Source organism: Lepisosteus oculatus, chromosome 14 (genome assembly GCF_040954835.1).
Source record: "Lepisosteus oculatus isolate fLepOcu1 chromosome 14, fLepOcu1.hap2, whole genome shotgun sequence".
NCBI lineage: Eukaryota > Metazoa > Chordata > Actinopteri > Semionotiformes > Lepisosteidae > Lepisosteus > Lepisosteus oculatus.
This window is the reverse complement of record NC_090709.1, coordinates 22451431-22475770: the sequence shown is the minus strand read 5'-3', so window position 1 is coordinate 22475770 and position 24340 is coordinate 22451431. Positions and strand designations below refer to the sequence as shown.

The 24340-nt window shown below is 42.2% G+C and overlaps 1 long non-coding RNA gene and 1 pseudogene across 1 annotated transcript; one reads left to right on the top strand and one right to left on the bottom strand.

The window, feature by feature from the left end:
- Positions 1-3362: 3362 nt before the first annotated feature.
- Positions 3363-3481, bottom strand: LOC138218413 (5S ribosomal RNA; annotated as a pseudogene).
- A 3992-nt stretch (positions 3482-7473) lies between these two features.
- Positions 7474-13228, top strand: LOC138242893 (uncharacterized). Its single transcript, XR_011191767.1, has 5 exons — positions 7474-7517; positions 8682-8827; positions 12244-12326; positions 12631-12669; positions 12813-13228. It is a non-coding gene; the product is annotated as an uncharacterized lncRNA (long non-coding RNA).
- Positions 13229-24340: the final 11112 nt, after the last annotated feature.

Here is a 24340-nt window from a genome sequence, read left to right as displayed (position 1 = left end):
AGCCCCGAAGTGCTTCAAGCACTTCCTCCAAGCTCAGCGCACTGTCACAGAGCTCACGATCGCTCTGTGACAGGCGGGTACTCACCCCAGCCAGCATGGCCCGGGTCTGCTGCTCATCCACCCCTTCGGACCAGAACAAGGCGCTATAAAAAGAAAACACCTCATTCCTAACGGCCTCGGGGGCAGAGAGCCGTACACCGTGCTCTCCCACCAGCTCCTCGATGAAGGAGCTGCGCTGCCTCTCCTGCTCCAGGCCGAAGAAGAACCTCGTGCTCTTCTCGCCCTTGGCAAGATACTGGGCTCTGCTGCGCACCCTGGCTCCTCTCGAGCCTCTCGACAGACCTGCAGGAGCCGGCTGTCCGTGTCGCGGTGCAGGAGCCTTACGCTCTCGTACAATCCCCTCCTCACCAGCACGGCCACCCCCCTCCTGCACAGGCCGGAGGCGTTGCTGTAAAACAGCTCCCAGTCCCACTGTGCTCGCACCTTCCGGACACACTCCTCGTCCCAGAAGGTCTCCTGGAGGCAGACAACATCCGTCCGCCCCAGCAGAGCTAACACTGCCCCCAGCTTCGCTCTGTCCCTCAGCCCGTTGGCATTTAAAGAGGCGAAAGATGCCATCACGTATATGGCCGGGAAAGAGTGAAGTTAATTCTCCGGCCCGCACAACAGTTTCCCCACCCTTTCTGCCACATTCTCATTGCCAACACTTGCTGCTTCCTCCCCACCTAATGTCTCCGCCACCGCAGAGACATCAGGGATGGGTCTGCGGACAACTCTTGAACTGGGCTTGAGGTTGGGCTGAGGCCTGACGTGGTGCCACTGGATCCCTGCCTTCGAGGGCCCAGGTGGTTGTACCCCGGCTCGCCCACTCCCCTCCCCCTCCTCCCTGTCCTCCCTCTCCACCCCATCCATCTCCACCACCTCCCCTTCCCCCTCCATCTCCATGCTCTGTAATTCCCCCTCCTCCGTCCCTGCCCCATCCATCTCAAGACACCCATCCTCCATTCCTACTTCCACCACTTCCCCTACCTCTCCTCCCACGACCATATCCAACTCCCCTTCCTCAGTCTCTGCCAACGGTGCCTGCCCGAGTATTGAAGAGGCTCCCTCACCTGGCAGGGTGTCTTGTGGCCACTGCAGGGCAACCGGGCGCTTCCCCTCAGGCTCCTCGGGCGTCTCTTTGTTTGGGCCTATGTCCACCTTGCCAGGGTCTTGTCGCCGTTGCCGCTGCTGCTTGGTCACACGCCTTGCAGCAGCGCCTTTGCTGACCCCAGCAGGCTTCTCATCCCCGGGCCCAGAAGAGGGCCCTGCCAGCTCACCGGTGAGCTGCGGCACCGCTGACGGTGATGGTGGAGGTGGTGGTGTCGGTGCTGTCGCCTCCTCCCTCTGTCTTTCTCCCTGCACATGCTGGGGTGTCATAAGCCCACTGGTACGCTGAGGGGCCGCCTCTGGTGGTGGTGGTGCCCGTAGGATCTCAGCTGCACCACGCAGCACCACCGCCTGTTGTGGAGCAACCTCCCTCCGCTTCTCTTGCGGCACAGAGTGGGATGCAACAGGTTTGTTAGGGCAACGGGGCGCCCTTGCTGGTGGAGATGCTGGCTGGTCCCTGGCTCCTTTCTGCTGCGCTGTACCCAGGATTGGAGGGGCCTCCTCTGCCTCTCCCCCATCACCGGCTGGGGCGTTGCTGGCTCACTGGGGTCCTGGGGCACCGCTGCTGGCAACTCTCCATGCTCAGCTGCAGCGGCCACTCGTAGTCCATCTTCAACCCCCTCGGCGTTGAGGGCAGCTGCTCCTGCGGCGGCTGGATCTTCCGGCTCCGGCTCGCAGTTGCAGCTCATGAGCGCGTGGAGGCAGTCCGGGCACTTGGCAGCGGTGCAGTTCCTGGCGCGGTGACCGGGCTGTCTGCACTCATAGCAGAGGAACTCGGGGCAGTCCTTGGCGATGTGCCCCGAGTCCAGGCAGACATGACACACCCTTTGTAACTGGTCGTGGAGGACCCTGAAGTACTGCTCCCCCTCTGCCGTGGCGAAGCGGGTGCTGTATGGCAACGAGGCAACATGCTCGGGAAAGCGAATCCGAACAAACCTCGTGCCATCAGCAATGGTGGTCCCAGGGTAGTGGCGCATCCTAATGACCGAAATCACTCTCACCCCCCAGCTACTCAGCTTCTCCTTGATAGTCTCGTCTGAGATATATGCCGGGAGGTGGAGGAAGGACACCACTACCTCCTTCCGCTCCAGCCAGCGGCAGTAGCAGGGTGTGCCCTGCACATCCAGCCCCACAGCCACCGCGTCCCCATGATCTTTTGAGTCCAGAGTCAGTTCAAACTCTTTTGGCGTCCGGGGGCGGCAGGCAAAAAGAGAGCCCTCCCCACAGATGCCGTGCACCGCTGCGATAATAGCACCCGAAGATGGTTTCTCCATGCCGCTCACATCCATCACAACAGTATGCGCCCTTGCAAAAACCCGCCGGGGGGGCGGTCTGAATTCCTCATCCTTCTCTTTCCTACACCACTCTCCTCCTCCACTACAATAACATTCTCTGCCTCCATGTTTTTTCCTTCCATTAAAACACAAACAGGACTCAGAAAGCAACAAAAAAGCAACAACAAAAAAACAAAAGTCTCTCCCCTCCCCAAACAGCACTAGGCTGAAGGGGAGGGCTTCAAAATCAACCAAAAACACCAAAAAAAACACAAAAATTCACAAAAAACAAAGTCTTACTTGAGACAAACACATCCTCTATTCCTCTCCTTCTTCTTGCTCTCACATGACCACGCCCCCTGTGGTGTCAGAGGGCCTGCTCAAGGGGGTGTGGCCGTAAGCGAGAGCAAGGCTCAATGGCACCCTTCTTATAGAGAGGACAGCTCCGTCACCTCTTTTACAACGCTGCTTTTTTTCCCTTGCGTTTTTCTCTTCTTCCCACGTTCTCTCTCTTCACCGCCTTTGTCCCCGCTCTATTTCACTTCAGCCTTTCACTCTTGCTTCCTTCCAATGAGGACGGAGCTGCGGGAGAAAGGGCGCTATAGAGGATCGCTGTGGACAGCTGCTGCTGTGCTTTGACATCTGAGCTCTGTGGAAAACGATCTCAATACAATTCTGAAAAACGCGACTCCCCGAACGCCAGCTGAACAAGTCTCCACAGCCGAAGCGCTGTGTCTCTTTTCAGCTGGCGATAAACCTTTCCTCAATCATTTGCGGACTTGTAAAACTGTTCATGATCAGAATAAAAAACGCTCACGCTAATACACAAGCACCCGTGTCTCGCCAAAGCTGACAAATAAACAGACGGAAAAGCTGCACTGCACGTGTGAACAGGGGAATGAGCGAGCGAGTGGGGATAGGGCGCCTCCTGCGCTTAAAAGCTTACAGCACCTGGTATTCCCAGGCAGTCTTCCATCCAAGTACTAACCAGGCCCATCCCTGCTTAGCTTCCAAGATCAGACGAGATCAGGAATGCTCAAGGGGGTGTGGCCGTAAGCGAGAGCGGGGTTCAATGGCCCCTTTCTTATAGAGAGGACAGCTCCGTCACCTCTTACGACGATTAATAACCACAATAACGACCAACCAACAAAAACAACCATATAAACATAATACCAACCAAAAACATAGATAACAACAACAATACAAAATCAAATATATCAAACCATTAAACTCTCTCAAATTCCTCCAGTTATCATAATCCCGCCCTTATGCAAAACTAAACCCTCCTCCCATCCCAGTTTATCCTCTTTATTATAAACAAAATCCACCTCAATTTTCAACATAAAACATTACACAAAATCAATACCTCAACACTCCATACTCAACAACGATAATTCACAAACAGCCAGAACATGTAACTCCACATTTCCAAATATACACATTTCCATAGCCCCGCCCCTTATGCAAAATCAACATCCCTCCCCTGTTCTCTCTCTCCGCTGGCGTTTGTAATCGTTTTTATTTTTAAATAAATTTTAGCAAAGTCATGTATTTTAAAAATCTTAAGATTTCTATATTTATGTCTTTATTTAGTGGTTTCATTAGTGACAAAGGCTAAACTTTCTTGGAAAAATGTCTTTTATGCAAACCATGTTTTCATAACATTCATTTAGGGCTAGAATATGTTCATTGTCTTCCAATTAAAGAAGGGTTCCTTTCGCCATAGTCGAGTTGACATTAGAAGTTTGCCATGCCCGGACTGTTACACCAACGCATTAGCATGTTAAAGCGATTTCATTACTGGGTTTTTGAAGGGCGGAGGTGTCTTTCGCTGGAAATCTCGCCCCTTTCTACTTTGAAAATACCTGTGAAACCGGTTTAATTCGTCACAGCCAGCACTCCCGCAGAGAGGGGGGTTGTATTTGCAGTGTATATAGTAGATAGGAAAGCCAGAGCCGACCGCTACGCCGCCCACGTGTTATGCTCTTTGTTAATGTCTAAGCCAGAACACATCATTATATCTCATTTTGTATTTCTTAAAAAAAAATCGTTTGCCCAGCCTAACAGTATTGCTGTGTTGTTATTGTTTTTAAACTGTAAAGCGCTTTGAGGAGCCACCTTTAAAGGGGCCATACTGTATACAATAAATTTCATTATTATTACTATTGTTAATTTGCTGGACAGAGAGGTCAACATTATTACACAGAAGACAAACATAGCGATTTATGTTGCATTGTGCATTGTGCTGCTGTAATACAGTTTTCAATAATTAAAAGTCTAAACAGTATCAGCTTTATTTATGGGTTTTAAATAAAGGCGATTTAAACGCGATTTAAATCAATTTAAATGTTTATATTGTAACGCATAGGTGACTATTCATTGTTATTAAAATGACTTAACTTCGATCATGTTGTGATATTTAGAAATATACATTTGTTTGGTGCGAGTGAAGTTTTATTTAATCTCTGAGCCATACTGATTCTTATGGAAGCCAGTTTCCGCCAGGGAGTAAAAAAAAAAACACACTATGGTATTCTCTCCGATGCAGTGCAGTTAAAAACATATCTCTGATGCTGTTCCTAAATTAATATCGTTTATGACCATCAGACGCTTTATGCTCCTTTTCTTTTTTCCAGAGGATTGAACAGGGAGAGGCATTTCATGATGTACTTTTCACTGATGAAACAACAGTGGCTCTGGAACAGTTTTCAACCATGTCGTTTTATAAAAAGGGAAGATATGTGAACAAGCAAAACTCAAAACAAACATGTATGCCATACGGCGTATGCGTTACTGAAGCTAAAAGTTTAGCCTTTGTCACTAATGTAACCACTAAATAAAGACATATAGAAATCCCTACATTACAGACTGTATATGGCTGGTATTGGTAGTTTAAAGAAAAAATACACACCAGTATTCCACTTTCTCCCTAAACATTTTAAGCATCAGAGTCTTACAATGTTCTCATAGGTTCTCAAGTGTAAAAAGAGGTGATAATTCTTAATAATTCCATGTCACATTAACTAACCTCTTCAGTTTATTCCGCCAGACAGTACATGAATATAATTATATCATTATTAATTTTTTTAGATACGAAATTCCATATTATATTCCCTGTTAATCAAATTCTAAAAGTATGCATTTGTTAGATAACAAGCGAATTCACAGAAAAGGTTAAAAGACTATCACTTTTCACAAAGTATATAATCCTAATATGGTCAGAAGGAGCACGTAAAAACGTTTCCCAAATAACAACATGTAAGACGTTGATGCTTAAAATGTTTAGGGAGAAATGGAATACTGGTGTGTATTTTTTCTTTAAACTACCAAGACCAGCAATATACAGTACAGTTTACATACAGTAATATGTTTATGTTCCTAAATTAATATCGTTTATGAGCATGTGAAAGGCATGGTGAATCGGAGATTCTCGAGAATTACTTTGTATGATTGGAAACGAATGTGTGATCGGATCAACTAAATGCTGTGGTGTTACTTTTTGTCAATGCAAAAATAAACTCTTTTCGTTTACAAAGACGGTTACAAAGAATTTGGACCAGGGTAATACTTTTAGCTTACAGCTTGTTCAAGGTCATTCTTTATTAATACTATTAGTAATATCTTCGGTAAAGACTTTGATGCATAAAATATTCCTGCATAATTAAAATATTTATGATAAAGGTGGTAGGTTGTGTACTTTTGTCCAACAGAACAATCTTGCTTTTATAAAATATACCGCCTTTTTAATGTTTAATGTTTAACATGCTGTAATACACTGTTTAAATTTAAAGGTCTAAAGAGTATACAACTTAAATTCTTAATTGAATAAAGATTGTCCCTCAGCAGTGATCAGGATTCGAAACCGACGTTTTCTGGTGACAGCTCAAATGCTGTACAGGAGAGGTTAACCTTTATTAGCTCCAGCTGGCGGTTTTACAAGGTGATTATGCTATTAACATAATCTAAGTTGCATACGGTATGATGCGGTGTACTGCGACACGCCCACCGTGTTATACTGCAGCATACCCCGCTTGTTTTGAATGGCTGCATCTGTTACTGCAGTTATTAATATTGTCGAAATTACCATTGCAATTCAATGTTAATTATACATTGCGGCAATGTATATATACATATAGCTGTTTTTTCGCTATTATATATATGTATATTGGACGAATCACTGCCCACTGGGTTGTTTTTGTCTTATAAAGACTCTGTTCTTTTATTCCGTGTAAGAAAGGAATAAGTTATTAAAACTTTCCACACTTTCAACAAAACATATTTGTCCACATTCTAACGAAGTCAAGCATGTACCTGTGTGCATTGACAGTGCATGTCTCAAAAGGACATTAAATAACAAAATGACCTTTTTGTTGTTATTCTTGTGGTTGCAGCTGTTTCTTTCTTTTACATTCTCCAGCAACATTTACAGGCCGGGTTTTATCAATTGACTTGTACAAAACAAGTGCCATGTTCAGAGGGTCATTTAAAAAATGGTACAGTAAAATTTGTGTCAGAATTGTGAGACGATTTTGTAATCAGGATAGAGGGCCATAGCAATACAGCATAAAGTGCAATCACCTTTTCCCAGTGTAAATGTGTGTTATTGTGAGCTTTTTAAATTGGTTTGCGCTTTTCTGAAATGTATTCCATACAAACAATACAATCTGCACAGTCGCTATTTATCTGGATATTCCCTTCCACTGAAGATGTCTACAATATTCTATCCGGATTAGTACTGACCGAAAGGCGAAAGACGACATAGTATCACAGCAGCAGCATTTAAGGTGGAACGAAAAAACGCGAGAACGTCAGCCTCGTAATCTTCTTTATAGTCAATAAATGAATATGGTATTTGCATGGGGTAATATAATTGCAAATATTTTTCAATATATTACTAAATTATACAATATTATTTACGAAATAATAATTCAATATAAACTGAAACGAGGTTACATAAAACGCATTTTTTCTCCGTGTCACTAACGGGCTTCCGTACAGGCTTTCAGTTGAAAAAAGCTACAATGTTAGCGTTAAATACAACACCTGTTGACGCTGCCAGCACGATCTGTATCATGTGTTGGTCATTAACAGACGGTAAGTTTGATCAAGGTCTTAAATTTAAATGCAGTGTGCTCTTTCTTTACTTAATGTCTTTCGAAGTTAAATGCCATTTCGAAAACTGTTATCAATAATAACTTTTACTTTGTTTATTTGCTTTTAGGATCGAGTAAAGTCGTGAAATTAGTTTGCAAGATTTTCTGTACAGTGGATAGCTTGTTTTACTACTCTATTTTGCAACGTTATGTAACTTAGCTAAATACAGTGTTTGCTACTGAACGACATATTTTTCTATTGAACGTCGTCGCATAGATAACAGTCCATCACGTTTTCACAACGTTATATAGCTAGTTTCGCTTTGTCCTTCCGTGTATTTGTCTCGACAGAAAAATTAAACATCTGATAGTATGCAATAAATGCTTAACAAATTATAAGTTACTGCAGGCCGGAGCATTATCGAGCGTGGAAGCTTTACATTACATAACGATGCTGCGTTGAGTACTAAAACCAGTTATCTCCTGTAGAGCAAGTCATCCAAGCTAGTTACACGATTACTCGATCCTAAAGGCAGCCAAAGTAAAATGTCCATTAAGTACCGTTCTAAAAATGACATCTAGCTTTCGGAGATATTAAGGTAACATTGCTCTACATTTAAGACCTTTATCAACCTCACCGCTTGCTGTATGACCAGCACGTGATGTAGGCTCTACTACCATAACTGATGCGTTTTCAATTGCATAATTCCATGATTTTTTGTCTGCTTAGAAAACGTAGCTGAAGATTACATTTAAAGAAATTAAATAAGTATATAAGACTGGCACCAGGGTTTTCCCATGATGATTTCCTCAGTGAAGGCAAGTATTAACTGATAAAAAATATTTGTTGTTTAATGATAACATGATTGATGCGTTTATGTGTATTCTGTTTTGAAAGTGGTATTTTTTTTTTTAATAATAATGTATATTCAGTGTACAGGAAATTTGAACTGATGCCTGATGCGGAGTTACACATCTATGATGACACACTAATGGAGGCTGAAGATGACACACTTCAAGAACTAATTCAATCAAACCCAAACCTTTGTTTAACTATCAAAGATAGTAATGAGGGTGAATCACATTTAGCTGATCCTAATGAATATTGTTTTCATTAAAACAATAGTTTTCTCATTGTCTTCTTTTGCCTTATTTATTTTTAAAGAACTTGAATCCCTTGGCCTTTCGTCTCCCAGTTCCTGCATGGATACATTGTCCCGTTCATCCAGTGATACCGACTTAAGATTTTCCGAGCCTTCCCCCAGAAGGGCCAACACAAGCATTGATGTAGATGACACTACAGCAAAAGAGGTATTGTTAACTCTTATAGAGTGATGCTGATTTTATTTTGTGCCTTTATTTTTAATGTGAGCTGCATTCTAAATCATAGCATGACTCTGAGCTTTAGTAGTTCAGGTGGGTAGCTGCGTCAGCATGCGTGGGCTGCAAAGGAACAAGTTATTCCATGCTGAAAAAAAGAAGAAAGAACACAACGTTTCGGCCGTGGAGCGAAGAAGGCTCCAGGGCTGAAACATTGTGTTTTCTTTCCACACCTGAAGAAGGCTCCACGGCCGAAACATTGTTTTCTTTCTTCTTTTTTTCAGTATGGAATAAACCTATTACTTGATACTCTGAGCTTTACCTACAGATGATAACAGTCAATCTGCAGTACAGAAAAGTTTGGCAAATTTCGAGAAGCCATTTATCCGCTTCAATACAGAAATTGGGTGCCTTTACTTTGTTCTTGGAAATGTGCCACCAAAATTCAACTGAGCTGTTATGAATATTCTTTTGATATCGCTTTTTTTATATTCAGGACCTAAAGAAGTATGTTTTTGATGTTATACCGGTACCATTGCTAAATTATACCAGAACTTTAGAAGGTCATGAAATAGATCTTCCCTTTTCTACTGACAGAATATATGGTACCATCTTTCGTATTACTGGTGATAATTTAGGAATGCACATTATTATTGATTTTACAGAATCTTTTGCTGGAAATTATTTTTGTCACCTTTGTTTGATAAGAGAGATGCCCAGACTATACATAGGATGACCCCAAAATAATCTTGTGGGGAAAATACATTTTTGAAATGCATTGGCAGTCTCTTCAAGTTGACCCACAGCCCAATTCAGTTTATGATGTGAAAAAAAATCAGTCTTCAACTCTACAATATTTTCATGTGTGTGATAATTACTCACCATGACATCATACATTAGCTTCTCGTGGGTGTGGCTCAGTATGAGGTGAAATTACTTTTTGAATATCTAACAGAAAACTTTCAAATCAGATGTGTTAAGAATTTACTCCTTTGATTACGGGTTTTTAGAGCATAAAACAAACATCCTACAAATGTTAACTTTGAAGGCACAGGTCGTAATATTGGGCTGAATGCTATACAAACTTGGTGCCTTGTCAAAAACATTCCTCTATTATTTGGTGAGTTTGTCCATCAAGGAAATCAAAATTGGAATTTGCGGTTTGAAATAATGATTATAGTTTTCTCCCTTATTCATACTGAAGGTATGACTGTACATTTGAAGTATTTGATTATTGACCATCATAAACTTCTTAAACTGTTGTATCCAGAGAGAAGCCTAATCCCAAAGCATCACTACATGGTACATTATCCAAGCTGTATAATAAGTCCTTTGTTACATGTGAAGAAAGATGTGAAGACGGGGGTTTGAATTTAATCCTTTCTGTATGAGGTTTAGACTTCTAAGTCACAAGCTGGGGTTTATGGCAGGAAAGGGGGTTAACTGATAAGGATTGCAGATGCAAGCTAGGAACCCCCCTGGGTGTAATCTTAAACTGACCATTTGGCCAGGACCTCGTAAACTGGCCAAATACCATGAACCTCCCTCTTTACCATCAGACCGAGTGACGTCAGAAACGGAGAAGAAGACACTATATAACCCAAAAGTTTATACCAGTATGGGGAACAATACTTCAGTTTTGTTGTTTCTTACGGGAAACAAGACTTCGGCTTTATTGTTCCTTGCATGCAATAAACTCATCTGTTTTACTTCATCTCGGGATCAAGAACCTTATTCCTTCTGTTACAACACATGTATGGACTATGGGGTTTGAGGGCAAACATAAAGTGTCTAAAACCACACTGAAAGACTTCAAGAACCTTACAAAATCAATTGCTAAGAAACATTAAATGGATGTTGGGTATCGTTGGGAAAAATTATCAGTAAGACATACTGAGGACCAATGACATTCTCTTTTAATTACATTACTAGTGGTATTGGTTTGGCAAAAACTCTTCAACTGACCTTATAAAAGAATGTGTCTATTACAAATTACTTAAAATTGATGGTATATAGTACAGACCAGGACTTGTAATTTGCAGTAAGATTGAACAAGAAATTTATTAGTTTTCTGCAAAATTAATAAAATACTGATGATTGATAACACCATCTATGTTTTGGTGGACAAGCTCTTCACAAATCACCTTGATGAACATTACCATGCTTTCCAAGTGACTGAAAGTGAGGAAAGGGATGTTCTGAAATTTGAGGATTTGAAGTTGTAAAAGCCTTTTGATCTTCAGGGTACATATGGTAGTGATGAAAACATTTATGTTATTCTTATATTTGTTATAATATGATTTATACATATATGTCCTTATTGAAAAATGTAATTGCGTTATTGTATATGGGAATGCTGATTGGATGAGGGCCTTTTGCAGAAGGCAGAGCTAGATGTTCGAGTAGGGATCTGCGATCCTGCATTGGCTGCAATGGAGCATGTAAAGGTGCGTTCTGTGGTAAAAGGTAGAGAGAACAAACGTGTTTCGGCTTTGCAGCCTCTTCTGCTAGGAGGGAGGGTGAGAAAGCAAAGAAATGAGGCAAAGAAGAACAAAAGACAGTTAGGTTAGAATGGGCATGGAGCAGGTGAGAATGAGTGTCCACATGAAAAGCCAAGATCTGCAAATAACGCAGAGGAATTAGAAGGAGATGAGTCTGTTGTTGAGAGAAATGGGGAAAATCTTGTGAAAATTTGGAACATATCTTCCCACTCATTCTCACCTGCTGTTTACCTATTCTACCTGCTCCATCCTATGTTCTTATTTGCCTTATTTCATTGCTCCTCTCTCCCTCACACCAGAGGAGACTGCACATCCTAAACGTGCTTCTTCTCCTTACCTTTGACCATGGAATTACGATTTACGTGTTGTAGCTATTCATAAGTCTTTTTTTAAAACTTTTGTTCCACTTGCATAAATGTCACCGAAAACAAATGTTTAAACCATTTTTTCACATATAAAAACAGTTTAAAGTGGACTTTACCTGTGTTTGCCTGTTTTATAGGTTAACTTTCACACATAGAAAACATACAACTAAACAGCATTTTACTTCAGTGGTTTTAAATATACTGCACACAGAAAATAAAATTTAAGAATATGTATTCACTCTCCTATTCAGTGTTACTTAACACTAATAGTGTCAATTAATTGACACCACAGTGTTGTTAAAAAAACTCTGGATAGTGTGAGCACTTTACACTGCACTTAGTGCATACTGCAGAAGTGTACAAATAACACGGATAATTCTGAAAATGACACTCAGAGTTTAACACTGTCAGAGTTTAGGCTCGAAGTATTTAGAAAGTGTTAATTTAACTCTGGTGAATGTGGAGCTGTTAAAGTTTTGAGTTGATTTAACACTGGCTGATTTGCTGCGTATAAATACATAATATCTCCTATGTGATAAAGCTGGTGTCTTTTCAAGAGGCTTGACATTAAAACTCTTCCCACACTGACTGCAGCTGACGGGTTTCTCACCTGTGTGAATGATGGTGAGTGTTTAAGTTGTTTAACTGACTCAAATGTTTCTCACATAGACTTAGGCTGAAAGGTTTCTCCCCTGTATGAATTAGTTGGTCGGCTTTTAAATTGCCTGCCAGACTAAATTTCTTCCCACATTGGCTACAGGTGAATGGTTTCTCTCCTATGTGAACAACCTGGTGGGTTTTTAGCTTCCTTGCCAAACTTAACCTCTTAACACACTGACTACATTTAATTTGTTTCTCTCTTGTGTGAATACATTTAAAAAAATATTGATTTTAAATAGGCTACCTGACTAACTCTCTTCTCACACAGGCTGCAGCTGAAAGGCTCCTCTCCTGTGTGAATAAGCTGGTGAGTTTTTAAATGGTTTCAGCAACTAAAACTCCTCTCACACTGACTGCAACTGAATACTCTCTCCCCTTTATGAGTGTGCCAATGACTTTTCAATTTATTTGGCTCTGGGTGCTGTAACATAGTACTGATCTCTTCAACAGGTGCTTCAGTCTGCTGCTCTGCAGGGTCAATCAACTGGGGCTCCATGTGCTGCTCTGTAAGATTGAAAACATCCAGTTCTTCTTTGTGCTCTAGTACAGAGACACAGCCCATTCCGTTACAACCTTGTGTAATATTGTTAGTGTCCAAATTAATATTCTCTGTGAAATCATTATAAACTAACAACCCAGGTGTCCCACTCTCAGGCTCCGTCTTCATCATGGGCACAGAGTCCAGATCCTCCACACTCTGTCTGCTCTCTGTGTGCTGCTCACTGAGTGTCTCTTTCCCTTCTGCAGCAGTGAGCTCTGTCTCCTGCAACAGACTGGAGCCCCACTCCTCCTCACTGTGCTGAGGAGCCCTTTCCCCAGCTTCAAGGAGAGCACTGGCCTCTGAGCCTGAAATCACAAGACAAGAGGACAAGGCCTTTCAGTCAGGCTCAAAAGCGCATTACCCCCACCACAAATAAAAAGTACCTGCATATTAATATACAAGATGATACAATTTGAAAAATGTTAACATCTGATCTTTTATGTACAGTAGATGTCATATGTTAAGATGAAGGTAAGAATAATTGAATAAATGAACACAAAAACGTTTCAACTGTTGGATCAATGTTAATACATTGCTTTCATTTTTTGGAATCCCATGCTAAAATAAAAAAAATATATAAAACCATAGTGAATCCCCTACAAAAATTATATTTCTAATCTTCAACTGGATAATACAATTATTTTAACAATCTACACATCAGCAAAGTCAAATTACTGCATTTGTACAATATTGTACGCAATTTTAATCAAATGCAGAGAAAGACCTTGAAGTTAGGGTTTGAGTAGAGTTTAAAACCTTGCAAGAGAAATACAAGTACTGGGCTCATAAAAAACTGAATATCCACCAATATGGAGCAAAACTTGTCAACAGAGAATAGGAAGAACATCAATAATTGTGTTAATAATTACATTTATGCTATGATAATGCTATCATAAATAATATAATTATCTGCTGGGTTATCTTACAAAAAGTCACAAGTACAAATTTAATGTATGGAATGCATACATTAGTGATTATTTTATTTATAAAGTGACTATATAGTTGCAATAGTTTAAACAGTTGCTATAATCATTGGAGGAAATATGTTCAGTATTCTTGTTTATTATTAATAATGTATGTTGGCCATTGCACCCCCATTAGACAATAAGACAGTAACCGGGTATGTGAGGGGCCCCAGGCCACTGTCAACAATATAATCCATATAATCAACAATATAATTAGTTCAGGTGGGTAGCTGTGTCAGCATGTGTAGGCTGCGAAGGAACAAGTAATAGGTTTATTCCATGCTGAAAAGAGAAGAAAACACAACATTTCACACTTCAGGTGTGTGAAAGACAGGGTAGTAAGCAAAGGTAATGTAGCGTGAAAACAAAAGCAGGGAGAGAGGAGGAGTGAGGGGCGGGAGCAGGTGCCAGAAAGAGGCCAATCAGGATGTGTGAAGTCAGGATAGGTGAAGAGAGGTGTAAAATGAAACCTACAATGAATAGAGAGAATTTAGAAGAACAGTAGTCTGTCGTTACGAGAAAGGGGAAGGTGTGATCCTAGCTGCAGGATAATTTTAGTTTCTGTAGTCTTTTGGATGTATATTATATATATTTAGTAATATAATCAATCCCCCATGTTTCTATTGCAGACAGTTCAGTTCCAGCAACTAGAGAGATACCGACCCCTCCACTTCCAACATGTCTTATTGTTCTCAATCATAATTAAACATAATAAGTATTATCAATCAGTATTACAGTTACTGTTGTGATGTAGTCAGGGTCCTGGGAATGAATAAATAAGGTAGAGATGCCAAGAATCCTTCTCTCCTTCTCATTGATAGCAGCCCCTTTTCTCAGAATCAGAACTTGACACGGGAGAATACAAAGGTGTATCCTCTTATTCTGCTATGCTATTTATTAATTTTCAGAAACTGAGTAATGGTAAGAACAGATCCTGGAATGTTCTCTTCCTAGGATGATAAAAAGCTACAGATCCAGCACCCCAGTGTTTTGAGTCAGCAATGCTAACCACTGCTCCACCCTGCTGCCTGGCAAAGTTTTAAGCACAACTCATTCTACACTATGTACTACAAACAAATTATTTAATGCGTAAATAAATTGTGTTTTTAACGATAATCACTTTGATAATTCCGTTGCTATATCAAACACGTCTTTCCCACTTCATTCTGCATCTCTTCATTATATTCTCACCAAGCAGTTAAAGACACTGTTTATAAACACTCAGGCATTGACTTCATATAAGTCACCCTACTGACCTGACAGCTTCAGTTTCATGTCCATTTCTTGTATTTCTGCAGTGACTTCACAGGGAAGCGTGTGTCCAACATGAGCTGTCTGTCCCTGATCTCCTCCTGCTCCTAACTCCTCCCACAGCTGCAATCTCCACTTCAGGATCTCATTTTCCACATGACCCATCTTTCCAGAAACTGTGAGATGCTGCGGAGTTTGTCTTCTCCTCATCCTCAGAGTCACACATCCTGTTTCAGAAACATTCTGAGACTTCGTAAGCAATCAATTTGAGCAAAACCTCCATGAAAGCGTGAAACTGAGTTTCCAGATCGAATAGCAAATTTGCCATATTTATTCAGAGTCCATCACAATCACAGAGTTACTGGTGTGCCGATCTACTGAAATGACAAAATGAGACTTTTGTGCACCTACGGGTCTATTTCAGTGTCAGTTCCTACACTTGTATAAATATTTTGTTACATCAGTCTACAATTTTTATCCACAGTCCAATATCTTCTAAATTAAGAATAATTCCTGTTTACATTACATTTTACACTAGGGATTCCCTCAAAAATAAACTTGCTTGTAAGAATGATAAGAAATGACATACATAATGAGAAGATTTACTTGTATTCACATAAAGTAAATTCTCCACATAAAGAAACTCCACAATTTTCCCATTGTGGGAAATATGACCATCATATTCTTGCTAAGCGGTTTCTCTGTTTTTTCTCCTATTATCATTGTCAGCGATCACAAGAAGGGAAAAAAAACACAGCTGTCAAGAGTGGGATTTGAATCCACACCTCCACTCAAAGACCAGAACACCCAAGCAAGTTGGAAAGATACAAGTCCTTAAATCTAGTGCCTTAGACCACTCGGTCATCCTGATGGGTGCTGGAGAAAGGTGTGCTGAATACACCAGTAGTTCACTAAACTGAGTTTCTTCTCTATGCTGGAGAAGTGCCAAGTTAGCTATTGTAGCCTAAATGGATTGCGGAAATCAAACATACGGGCTATTCGGAGTGTGTTTTCTAACTTTAGCGTAATAATTTTCCTGATGCCTTGGAGGAACAGAAATGATAGATTGTCTTTACAACCTTGGTCTCCTAATAAGGAATGGGATCAGTGTAAGACAGCTTTCCTCTTCAGGGAACCAAGATTTTTTAATGTCAAGATTGCATATGATGTGATGTGTAAACATTTACAAGGCTGAAGTTGGCTTCTTATTTGCGTTTTTCATTCCACCTTAAATGCTGCTGATGTAATATTATGCCGCCTTTTGCCTGTAGATGGCTCTTTATAGTCTTTTTTAAATGTACTAATTTGGATGGATTACTGTACATATCCTCAGAAAATTGGAATATGTAAGTAAATAGTGACTGTCCAGATTGCATTTTTGTATGAAACACATTTCAGAAAATTGAAAACCAATTTTCAAAACTCACAATAACACAAACTGGCATGTTAGACAATGAGTAAGTAAAACAAAGGCAGTGAATTCACTGGCACTTTTTGCATGTTTACCACAACCTTGCCTTCTGATCATTAAAAGTCTCCTATACTTGCATTTTACAAGACATTTTAATATAGCAGTATTAAATGGGACATTAAGAACATGGCATATGAAAATATATGGTTAACCGAGGATGAGCAAAGTGTGATTGCACTTCCTGCTTTTTTGCTCTGAACCTACCAGCTGGTTATAAAAACATCTCAAAATTCTGACACTGAGATATGAGAGACTATCAAAATCCTGGACTTCAGGAAATTTTATTGTACCTTTTTTTAAATATCACCCTCTGAACATGGCATGAGAGAATACATTGGCAAATAGTGATTGCAATTTCTGCTGTTTTGCTGTGGCCCTCACTCCCGATTATAAAATTGTCTCACAGTTCTGACACTGAGGAGCTTTACTGCTTTCAGAGGGTCTTTTATCGATGCTGCTGTAGTAGAGAAGTGACATAATCACAAACGCAGACAATTGCTACTTTCTAATTCTATTAATACGAGTCCCAATGAACAATTCTGGGACATGGTACATCTTTAATAATTTTTGAATAAGTTTCAGTTTGGAAAAACTACATTCACCAGAAGCTACCGAAACCAGTAAAGTTCACATAATGCGTAATCCAACAACGTTTGGGGGTGAAAATGAGTATTTCCTGCTATGAATACTAACACTGTTACAGGGTGCGTTTAGGACTATTTTAGCTCAGATAAAGCTGTCAGTTCATCTTTCATTTTTACTCCATGAATATTGGCAATGTTATTGCTACTGAGCGGTAAAGGTAGATTCTGCCAATACTTCATGAGATCTTTTTTAATATTTCTGGTCCCATACAAAAAGCCAAAAGTATTGATTGCATGTAACTGATAAAATCTCTCTTTGAGGGACGTTATAATACGTGTAAAATAAATGGAAACTTTATCAGCTTTAATTAAATGTGGCATTGTGAAATCAACCTGTAGCCCTACGGAATGCAGTCACTCTCCCAGTGACAGCGGCAGGAGCAGAGAGATTATATCAGAGCACGAACAGAGAGTTCGGAAATCGAGGGAAATTGATTTACAGAACATTTTACTAAACTTTCCTATCTGCTCGGCCTTACTGAAGTATTTTAGCTTTTTTGTCTATTTCTATACTTTACAGTAGATAGTGTTTAGCCAGAGAAGAGAGATACAAGCGCTATACCCCCAAAGTAACCGCTGATTCCAATAACCTTAACAAAAGCAGGAAGATCTCCAACACAGGCTGGAGACGCTGTGTCCGGGTTCAGCGGTTATACAATTCGCGTGTTCTCCCTCCTTTATTACCTTTATAAACCCCTCTCAAACCACAACAAACTCACGGAATATTTCGGTGAACAAATACTGGGTCTTTCTTTCCGAAATCACAGGCAGAAAAAATAACCACGCTGAAATAAATTTCCTAAAATCCAATAAAGTCCAGTCACGTTCAGGTACGATTCTGATGTATCTGAATAGTGTGGGCGGAGATTGTTTATCCACTGGGCTCTGCACGCGTGGGTTCGAATCCCACTCTTGTCGGTTTGAGCCTTTGACTTTTGCGGTTTGCGGTCTGTTGCTACTGTAGTAGAGCACTACATTTCTATCATTGGCTGAACATGGCTTAAAGCAGTAGCTGACAGACGATAGTCTCTTAATATTTAGGCTAAATTTATGTTTTGTGCTGCTTTCACCTGATATTAATAGCAGTCCTGATGAACGGTTTTGGGACATGGCGCATCTTGAAAAATGTTCTTGTTAATTTTAGTTTGGAAAAAATGCACTCACCAGAATCCGGAACTGGTCGTGTTTACATAATGCGCAATGCAATAGCAAAGTTTGGATTTGAAAAAAATCTTGCTATGAGTCCTTTTACAGGAGGCGTTTTAGGACTTTTAGCTCATAAATTCATCTTACATTTCTACTCTATCAGTATTAGCAATGTTATCTTTACCTATCATTAAATGTATTTTTTCATGGAGAAAACGTGCATCAGGAAATGTTGTTTAGAAGAAGTGAGTTAACATGAAAAGTGACCTAATTTACCGGAGCAAATGCTCACCTAGCAAGATCTGCTTTACTACAAGAGAGACGTAGAGTGAAAGACGCGATAATTTCACGCCATTGTGGAACAAAACGCTATTTTCTTTGAATTCTAAATCAATTAGAAATTCAGAGCGACACATAAACTCTTTGTCTGATTAAAAGTAACGCCCTCGCCTGGTGGTGAGGAGGAAGCACCCCTAGGCACTTGTAGTACCGCTGGGCATGCTGGGAGTGGTAGCCAGGGAGAGTCTGAGGGTCAGCACGATGACCAGCGGCTGACCCTACCTGTGTAAATAATGTCCTAGTAGTTCTAGTGCCCTGTGTAGTCTTATAAGTGTATAGCGTGTTGTTAAGTAATTACCACCCTAAAGATGTGTACGTGTTCTGTCAGTCTCCTCATGTGCGTGTATATCCTGTGTTTGGTTTTGTGGTTGTTAAAGAATAAAGCTATTGCTTGGTTTGTTAATCCCGTCTCCACTGGTTCTTTGTTCTGAGAAGAACCTGTAAACGCTACATTGGTGTCAGAAGCAGGAAGGATGGACAAATCTTGGCAGACATTAGCTGATTCTGTCAAGTGCTGGCTGACTCTAAAAGAGACAGAACCCATCGGCAGCACACATAGAGAGCCTGAGCAACTCCTGGGTGCGACAGGTGGCCACAGCCCTTACCAGGGCTATCCAGTAGTGGTCCTGCTGGTAGAATTGGGGCGACTGCCCTCTACTCCCGCCCAGTCGATGCCCCAAAGAGAGGATACCCTCCCTGCCGTAGCCGATCAGCGATTCCCACACCCATCAGCGCGGGTGCGACCCGGGTGGCTATGACGGGGAAGCGCCTTGGGAAACCTACGAGGAGCAGTTCAAGCTTGCGGCCCAGACGAATGGCTGGTGCCAGGTGGAGATGGCCTGCCACCTGGCGGCGGCGCTGGAAGGAGCGGCCTGCCAGGTGCTCCTGGATGTCCCGGAGGAGTCCATCGAGGGGGAAGAGGAGACAGCCCGTGCAGCGACCCCCGCGGAACAGCCCCGCACGCTGTTTTGCGACTGCTGCGGGAAGAGGCGACACCGAGCCCGGTTCTGCTGGGCACCCGAACCTCGCACTCCTCGATCGGTGTCGGGAAACGGGAACGGGTCGGCTCAGCGCAGGGACGGCCGCCCTTGAACACCTCAACCCCGGGAGATGGGAGTGATTGAGCCCTCCGAGAGCCCTCGGCGCCAGCTGTACTGGTCCAAAAAAAAGAAGGCTCGTGGAGGTTCTGCGTAAACTACCGCAAGCTGAACGAGGTCACCTGGAAGGATTCCTACGCCCTAACGAGGATAGACGATGCCAAGGACTACATCACCGGGTCGACCTGGTTCAGCTCCCTTGACCTCCGCTGTGGCTAGTGGCAGGTACCACTCGCTCGAAGCCTCTGGCAGTTTACTGCCTTTGGCCTGTGCAATGCCCCGGCGATTTTCAAGAGGCTGAGGGAAAGGATGCTGGCATCGGTCCTGTGGAACCAGTGTGTGCTGTATCTGGACGATCTGCTGGTTCATGCCCAGGGTTTCGACCAGGCCTTGACGAACCTCCAGGCGGTGCTGGCCTGCATCCGCCGTGCTGGCCTGAGGCTCAATCCCCGCAAGTGCGTGCTCCTGAGGCAGGAGGTGACCTTCCTGGGACATGTTGTTGGACTGTGAGGGGTGGCTACAGACCCAGGTAAGGTCGCCTCAATGAGTGGTTGGCCGACCCCCCGCACTGTTGCGGAGCTGCGCAGCTTTCTGGGGTTGGCTTCGTATTACCGGAGGTTTGTCCGGGACTTTGCCAGCATCGCTCCCCCGCTGCACCGCCTCACCAACAAGGGCCGCCGTTTCGACTTCGACTCGGGCTGCGAGACAGCTTTCAGCTGGTTACCTGAAGCTCTGGTGGGGGCCCCCGTGCTAGCCTTCCCCGATCCGTGGTTACCGTATATCCTGGATACCGACGCAAGTGACTCGGGGGTGGGCGCGGTGTTGGCGCAGGAGGGGCCAGATGGGGAGCGGGTAGTTGCCTACTACAGTCGGGCTTTGACTAGGGCTGAACAGAACTACTGCGTGACCCGGTGATGGCGGTCCACCACTTCAGGCCGTACCTGTTCAGGACCCGGTTCCGGTTGAGGACCGACCATGCGTCCCTCACCTGGCTGCTCCACTGTAAGGAGCCAGAGGGGCAGATTGTCCGATGGATAGAGGTCCTGCAGGAATCCTGCAGGATGTTTGCCAGGCTAGGGGTGCCGGAGGAGTTACACAGTGACCAGGGGCGTAACTTTGAATCCCAGGTCTTCGCCAGAGTGTGCCAGCGCCTGGGGATCTCTAAGACGTGGACCATCCCACTCCATCCCCAGAACGACAGGTTGGTGGAGCGGTTTAATCGGACTTTAATTGGTTTGAAGAGTTCTGCTGTGTTTTTGTGGTTAAGGCGATGGACTTGAAGTCCATCGAGGTCTCCCTGCGCAGGTTCAAGTCCTGCCGACTACGACAATCTCCTTATGTCATCGTGTGCCTGCATAAAAATGGAAACGCACTGCTCTACTTTTAAAACGCTAAATTGCTTGAAACCGCTGCCTTGGAAACAAATTCTTCAGTGTCCACGAATGACATTTCGCAGCTGAAAGCAGATAAGGATGCTTTTAGTGTTCGTGTGTCTTGTGCCCTACTTCCAGCCTTTGAAAACCTAATTAGTAAAGCTGAAAGAACCGACTCCATGGGTGTTGGTCGTGCACAAGGAGGAGCTGTGACAATAGCAGAGCACGAGTGAGGATGGCGCAGATGGAAACTCGTTTTCATGCGCTCCTATGAAAATAAAAGTTGAAACCCGAAACAGTAGGAGCCATAAGAGTAAATGCCTCCTAACAGCTAGCAAGCGCTCCTAGTTAGTGTCATGGTGTGTGTCCCTGCCTGTCATGCGGGAAACTGGGGTTTGATTACCGATGGGGAGACAGGTAGCGTTTTTACAGTCAGATTCCAATCTCTAATGCTGTGTGTGAGAGTTTCCGTTACATTCCTTTTCTCACATTTTCTGATGACTATTCCAAATGGGCACCCTGTCAACTCCTAATACTTTTCAAAAACCTGCCTGCATGTTTGATTATTTTTATTTTAAAAAAGTTCAATATTGATCATAACTAAAGAAATTAATGATCACGAACAAAAAAAAAAGGGCTGAAGATGCGAGTCGCTCTTGAATTAGAGCTGGGTGACACGGGCTTCTGTTCTGATATGGTTTTACGAGAATCAAGAGGAATCGCTTCTCTCCTATGGAGCATGAGCTGAATCAGCAGTGAGACATTTTCGCGTGTTCATGCATATGTCAATGCATTAACCTACATCGTAAAACTAAAACTAAATTAAAAACTAACATTAAGTTATCAGAGACATTAAATTATATACAAACAAGACACAGGCAAAGTAATAATTCTACATTAAGTGTCCTACACTGACCAAACTAATTGAAATGGTCTGATTCAGAGCCTGTGCAGTTCGTGCTAATTAGAACGACACCAGTACTGAACCCTCAGCACCGTACTGAGCACAAGTTGAGCTGCTCTCCAACTTTGCTACCCATGGGATTTCATTCCAATAGAGCTCAGAGAAGGAGCTGATCTCCAGACAGCAGTGTTAAGTTGTCTGCAGCCTCATGCGAAAATGACAATTTACCCAAAGTGTTTTCTATAGCTTTCAGGTGCAGTTAATTTATATAAAGGAAGGTAAATCATTTTAACGCAACAAAAGCCAGGCAGGAGTCAAACATACAATTTCCTGATCTGAAGTCAGACGCGTTATCCATTATGCCATTGGTCTTACATCACTCAATTGCACCATAGTGACCTCAGTGCCACTAATAGTAATACATACTGTATTTCTGATTGAGCGCTGAGTGCAAAGGTTGAATAAGCTTTGCTCCTGCCAACGATTCGGCGTGAAAAAACACAGCTTTAAAGTTTCACAGACAAATGCAGCATGCCAACAAAACCAATTATAAAAACAACTATGGCACACTACGATTCGCACTGACTCTGAAAAGTGATCACGGCAGATGTTGTTCCCCGCTGAAGGGACCAAAGAGCATTGCTGTTGGGAAGACAAAATGAGGCTTTTTTCTGCCTTGATGTTAAGCTAACAAAGACTATCTTGAAACACCTAGTTCAGTCTCTCAACAGACTGTCAAGCAAAGTTTTTACCCATTGAACTTGCAATAGAAGGATGGTCTTAACCCACAAACACTTAGCAGCAGTGAAATTAAAACCTACCCCTGCGAAGAAATTGGAGCACAAACCCAGCACCTTAGACCACCCAGCCACACTCCCAACACCTTACTTTTATCAGAGAACGCCGGGTTCAGCTCTTGGTGTCCGATGCTTGAAAACGACAGCACCTTCGTTTTCCGAGATGTTTCCTATCACTTCTTTGTCAGCTCTGAATATAGTTCTTCTTTGGAGCAGGCTTCAGACCTTTTATTTAATGTATAAAGGAGGGCACATTCCTAAACATGTAATTCCTGTTTTAGAAATGTTTTGGGTGGTGTGTTTTATATAGTATTCTGATTGTATTCAGAATAACAGTATTCTGATTGTATTCTGTAGACCTGTGTAGCAATCGTACTGGATGTGACATGGATTCTGAAATGTTTCTTGAAAAGGTATTTAGGGTTGCTTGAATCTATAACAAAAAAAGTGACCCGAAACTTCCTACAGATGCAGCCATTCAAAATGGGTGGGGTATTTCGCGGTATAAATTTTGAGCTTTTAAATTTAAACTGTGTATTACAGCATGTTAATCATCAGTCATTAAAAAGCTGGTATATTTTATGAAAGCAAGATTGCTCAGTTGGACAAAAGTACACAACCTACCTTTATCAGAAATATTTATGCATCAAAGCCTTTACTGAAGATATTACTAATAGTATTAATAATGAATGACTTTGGACAAGCTGTAAACTCAAAGTATAATTTCTTTAGCACATTTGTACAAGCACTTGGAATCTGTCCAAGCCCTACTTTGTCAGGCATTCTCTTTAACTGCAACGGACATAAAAACTCCCTTGCTTTTAACAGAGCGTTTCATAATTTCTAACTACGAAAATTATTTAAACTGCGACACTTATCATTCAACCAGAGCTCAAAATATCACAAGGATCCTCAAGAGCACAGCAAAGACTGTATTAAAAGATACTTGTATCAGATACATGAGAATCCAGGCTTTTTTATCAACGCTTTCTTTTCCGTATACCAGATATTATGGAACCACTTCAGAAGGATGTCAGCCAGCCAGATTCCAGGAATCGGTACTTTTGGAGGGGAGAGGTGTCTTTCGCTGGAAACTTGCCCCCTTCTACTTTGAAAATACCTGTGAAACCGGTTTAATTCGTCACAGCCAGCACTCCCGCAGAGAGGGGGGTTGTACTTGTTAATGTCTTAGCCGGAACACATCATTATATCTCATTTTGTATTTCTATAAAAAAATCGTTTGCCCAGCCTAACACTATTGTTGTTATTGTTTTTATCCTGTCAAGCGCTTTGAGCAGCACAGCTTTCTCACCAGTTAGATTACTTTTTGATACCATCCTTACACAAAGCAGAAACTTCTTGTATTTTCCGATGACATACAAGTGGAAAGATTACAGATTTTAATCATCTTTTTTCTGAACCAGGGAAAATCTGATCATGTTTCTCTATA